This window comes from Marmota monax, unplaced genomic scaffold (genome assembly GCF_021218885.2).
Source record: "Marmota monax isolate L192 unplaced genomic scaffold, Marmota_monax_Labrador192_F-V1.1 WCK01_AAM20220418_F8-fsc00066, whole genome shotgun sequence".
In the NCBI taxonomy this organism is placed as follows: domain Eukaryota; kingdom Metazoa; phylum Chordata; class Mammalia; order Rodentia; family Sciuridae; genus Marmota; species Marmota monax.
The window spans coordinates 6,157,788-6,163,787 of NW_026692805.1; positions in this window are offsets into that span (position 1 = coordinate 6,157,788).

Below are 6,000 nucleotides of genomic sequence, written 5' to 3' on the forward strand. Positions count from 1 at the left end.
TATATCAGTAATTTCACCAGGAGATAGAATAGCACAGTTACTAATAATACCCAGCCTACATGATAAATTTTCCAGTCGTACTGTAGAAAGAGGTTCCAAGGGATTAGGCTCCACAGGTGTAAATTGGGCTATGCTTTCTTTAAATTTAGATTCTCGCCCCATGCTAAAACTAAATATTCAAGGACATGAATTTAATGGGCTACTGGATACAGGTGCAGACCTTAGCATCATCTCTCGTCAAGAATGGCCAAAACATTGGCCATTACAACAAGCCACTCAAACGCTTCGAGGCCTAGGAGTGGCAACTAATCCCCATAGAAGTGCAATGGTATTAGATTGGAAGGATCCTGAAGGATGTGAAGGAACTATACAGCCATATGTATTGGATCATCTTCCTATAAATTTATGGGGACGAGATGTCCTAGATCAATTAGGTTTGACATTAACAAATAACATCAACCAAAATGCACCCACTATTATGACTAGACAAGGTTTTAGGAAAGGAAAAAGATTAGAAAAACAAGAACAAGGTATAGCAGCACCAATACAAATAGATCAAGGAACAGACAGACATGGGTTGGATTTTCAGAAAGGGCCACTGAGACAATCAAAATTACTTGGAAATCAGAAAGACCAGTATGGGTTCCTGAGTGGCCCCCGACTAAAGAAAAGATACAAGCAGCCCATGACCTGGTCAAACAACAATTAGCAGAAGGACATATACAACCTTCTGTATCTCCCCATAATACTCCCATTTTTGTCATCAAAAAGAAATCTGGTAAATGGAGATTATTGCAAGATTTAAGAGCCATTAATAATGAGATGGTTATTATGGGACCTGCTCAATCAGGGATTCCTCAGTTGTCTGCTTTGCCAAAAACCTGGTATGTTTTAGTTATAGATATTAAAGATTGTTTTTTTTTCAATTCCAATTCATCCTGAGGATAGTCCACGTTTTGCATTTACTATCCCTGCACTGAATCATGAAGGTCCTGGTCAGAGATATGAATGGAAAGTACTCCCTCAAGGGATGGCTAACAGCCCAACTATGTGTCAAATTTATGTTAACAAAGTAATCCAGCCACTTAGAAATCAAAATCCTGAACTACAAATATTTCACTATATGGATGATGTATTATTAGCACACAAAGATAAAAACACATTGCTAGAATGTTATGCCACACTTACAAACTTATTAAAAAATTATAATCTAGAGATAGCAATAGATAAAGTACAATTAAATTTTCCAATTAATTATTTAGGAGTTCTATTATCCTCAACCATGGTCTGTCCACCAAAAATTCAAATACGAGTAGATCAACTCAAATCACTTAATGACTTTCAAAAGTTATTAGGAGACATAAATTGGATAAGGCCTTATTTAGGTATACCAACAGGAGAGTTGGGACCTTTATTTGATATCCTAAAAGGTCCATCAGATCCAAATTCACCCCGAATGTTAACGCCTGAAGCAAGAAAGGCATTAAAAATCATTGAAACATATATGGAAAATATGCATTTGGATAGAATTGATATAAGTTTGCCTTTATTATTTATTGTACTACCAACAAAAAATATTCCTACAGGAGTATTTTGGCAAGAAGGTCCATTATTATGGATACATTTATCTTATTCTCCTAACACTATTCTTACTAGGTATCCTGAGGCTGTAGGACAATTAATACTCAAAGGAATAAAAGCAGCAAAGGGAGTGTTTGGAATTTCTCCCAATAAAATTATTACTCCATATACTATGAATCAAATTGATGAGTTAGCTAATGAGTTAAATACTTGGGCAATAATCATGTGCAAATCTAATGTTTCATTTGATAACCACTTACCATCTAATCCTTTATTGTCTTTTTGGTCATTGCATCCTGTAATTTTTCCAAAAATGACAAGAAAAACACCTATCATGAATGCTCCAAATATATTCACTGATGGGTCAAATAATGGTACAGCAGCAGTAGTTACCCCTGATCAAACTTTTACATTTTTAGTACCCAAACAATCAGCTCAAAAGGTAGAGCTTAATGCAGTTTTACAAGCTTTTGTGATGTTTAAAGATTCTGTATTTAATTTATTTTCTGATAGTCAGTATGTAGTTAATGCTATAGTATCTCTTGAAGATGCTGGTAGGATTTCCCCTTCTTCTACTGTTTTCTCTTTGCTTTCCACTATACAAAGTTTAATCTGGGACAGAAAAGATCCATTCTTTATAGGACATATCAGGGCACATACAGGATTGCCTGGAGCCCTTAGTTTGGGCAATGATTTAGCAGATAAAACTACACATGACATACATATTTTCTCTACACTAGAAGAAGCTATAAATTTTCATAAAAAGTTCCATGTCAATGCTAATACTTTACAAAAGCGTTTTAAAATAACTAAGGAACAAGCTAGACAAATAATAAAACAATGTCAAAATTGTGTGACCTTTTTACCACAAGTTAATCTTGGAGTCAATCCTAGAGGATTGATACCTAACCATATTTGGCAGATGGACGTCACACACTTGCCAGAATTTGGAAAATTAAAATATTTGCATGTTACAGTTGATACTTCTTCTGGATTTTTGATGGGCTCCCTTCATGCCGGAGAAAAAACTAAAGATGTTATAGCTCATTGCTTACAAAATTTTGCCACTGTGGGTGTTCCAAAACAGTTAAAAACAGATAATGCCCCTGGTTATACTTCTACCTCTTTTAAACAATTTTGCTCAACATTTGGCATTACTCATATAACAGGAATCCCATACAATCCACAGGGACAAGAATCCCATACAATCCACAGGGACAAGGCATAGTTGAAATAGCTCATCAAACTATTAAAATGTACTTATTAAAGCAAAAAGAAGGAATTGGGAAGGGGTATATATTCCCCAAAGATAAACTTAAAATAACCCTTTTTACTCTAAACTTTTTAAATTTGGATTCATCAGGACTTAGTGCTGCGGAAAGGCATATGTGTCCAAAAAATGTACATAAGCCCAAGGTACTTTGGAAGGATATTCTAACAGGACAATGGAAAGGTCCTGACCCAGTAATTGTCTGGAGTCGGGGGTCTGTTTGTGTGTTTCCACAGGGAGAACAGCAGCCGATTTGGATTCCAGAGAGATTAACCAAGGTCCTGACCCAGTGATTGTCTGGAGTCGGGGGTCTGTTTATGTGTTTCCACAGGGAGAACAGCAGCCGATTTGGATTCCAGAAAGATTAACTAAAGCGATTTCTACAGACCAAAAAGAAGATGATTTGGCTCAAATCCATAACAACTGATATCCAAAACTCCAGTTTGGCTATTCTTACATCTGCAACAGAACCAGGATGCTTTTTTCAATATCTATTTTATTATTGCCCTTTGCCATATCATGAAGTTCTATTTTGTTTTTTGAGCTCATACAGACCTAGGTTAATGTTTTGCTGATCAGTTCTATTTTTTGACTATAGAGTTTTTAAACATTGCAATGGAGATTTCACCTGTAAAAAGTTATAAGGCCTTTACTATAATGTTATGTGTTGTATGTATTATATTACGTGTGCACAGTTGTGTTTTGTGTTATATGTTTGAATGTACATATGTCCATATATCATATGTGATGAGCGCTCATGATAAAATGGATCCAAATATTTTTTTTTCATGTGATTTATATGGTTTAATTTAAATTGGGTAAACAACTGTTGAGGATTGTTTTAATATGTAAACAAAAAAGAAGGTTAACAGATCTGTTTGTTTACTTTCACCTTTCCTTTTCATTATATTTAATAATTCTCTTAAAGATAATGTAAATTGTTAAGAAAATTGTTTTCTTTTAGTGCCTTCTGTAATATTACATAATTTTTTCTTTAGCCATCATTGCCAGAATTCCTATCTTCATCCCAGTGCCGGTGAAGACAATGTAAATTGTTAAGAAAATTGTTTTCTTTTAGTGCCTTCTGTAATGTTACATAATTTTTTCTTTAGCCATTATTGCCAGAATTCCTATCTTCATCCCAGTGCTAGTGAAGTCAAAGATAAAACCAATCTACAGCTTCTACAATAGCCATCACTGAACTGCTTGCAGAACTTGCCTGGACACATTGTGAGCTCACCTGTATGCATTGTGAACTATCTGTTGGTACAGCGAATTGTGGTAGTGCTGGAGTATTTTTGCTGATGGTGTCACTGGTGGTACAATTTTTCAAAGGAGCCCTCAATTGGCTTAATGTCATGGCATTTTGCATCCTCCTCTACTAGTGATGGTCTAAAATTTGGGGGCCAACAGAGGTGAGGCAAAGAACCTCACCCCCCCACAGGTGCAAAGGCCTATCCACAAGTATGGCTGTATGCTGGACCGGTAGTCAGTGACGGGTATGATCCAATTGCAGTGGTACCAACCTAAGACAGGAGGCTGACGCCTAGAGGTCAGTTCATCCGATGACAGGTAAGGACCATATGTTGAATTGGACTGCCTAACAGGCACGGTCCCTAAGCCACATGCTTGTTGTTTAAACAGAGAGGGGGAGATGTTGAGAGCCACAGCCAAAGGGGCCCCAGCAAACTTCCAGCTGCCAGCAAACTTCCAGCTGCTGGCTGATGATTGGCTCACAGCGGCCCCAGCAACATCTAGCTGATTGGCTCCTCGGCCCCAGCAACATCTAGCTGATTGGCTCCTCTGCGGTGATGCTCATTGGGCTGTTTCCCTGCCCTTTCAGACCACGGAGCTGCTCATTGGGGGACTTTTTTGGCTCCGCCCACGTGACCCAGCCAATCGGCCTCAAGAGCAGGAGGATTGTGGGAGGTGGGGAGAAGCTTGTGTGGGAGAGAGAGGCTTGTGGAAAGCCGGTGGTGGCAGTTGAGGCTCTGAGGGTTTTTCCTGAGAGGCTGTTTTGTTTGGTATGTGTGGTTCTAAAAATAAAGTTAGTTTCTTTTGACAAGTGGCTCCTGATTGTGCCCAGCCAGACTGCCCAGCCATGTGCTAGGCAAGTGCTTTACCACTGAGCTACAACCCCAGCCCTTAGGGGTGGGTTTTTAACCAGCTAAAGGCAAGCTGATGGCTAGCACCATATTAAATTCAAAATTCAACACTGCAGATATCAACTTATTTACAATAAATATTCATTATTTATTGGAATCAAGGACTGCTTTCTTCTATAGGTAGCACTCAGAATGTCAGAATTATCAATGAAGATTTATTTGCATCGGTTACTGTCCCAAGGATCAGACACTAGACTGGCCTAGAGAACTGGTGTGACTCACAAGGATAGTACTCAGATCCTAGCTGCTCAACCAACAAGACCCAGAGAATGTCTGGAAAGATTCTAAAATTGCTTTTCAAACTTGACAGAATCTAAACATTTTCCATCCAATTCCCATACTAGTTTTCTCAAAGTAGTACATCACTGGAACCCACTGTTCTAGATGGAGCTGAAATCTGTGTGACAGTTGAATAGCTATCACAGCAAAGAAAAATTAGAAAAATGCTTCTAATTATTATTAGACATCACTATAGGAGTTCTTCAAATTTGGGGAAGAGGGCTTCTGGAAACAGACGTTATGGTAATTTGGCTCAAAGAGAAAAGAAAAATCATTGAAAAATTTAGAATTTTTTTCAATTTTGCATTTGTTAAAATTAAATGTAGGTGTACTTTAGAAGTGAAGTGACCTTATCCTTATCCTTAACTCAACCAAAACCATGTTCTTCATGTTTTAATTTTTCTAAAAACACTAAAGCAGAGTCCCCTACAAACAGTAACTGCCTGGCAGGATAACAGAGTACTCAGCCTGAATTTGTTCCCCAATTTACCAATCAGTAAGTCTGTGACCTTCAAGTCCTCAGTTTCCCTTGTTTGTATGAAAAGCACTGCTTTAGATAATGTTGGAAGGATTGATTGAGTTCATGCTCTTAGAACCATGTTGGCTAAGAAGTGAGAGAAACGGAGACCTATGAAACCCTCAGGGAAAAAGCGACCTCAGGAATCTGTCCTGTCACAATCTCCCTTATCTGTCAAAATCCCCTTG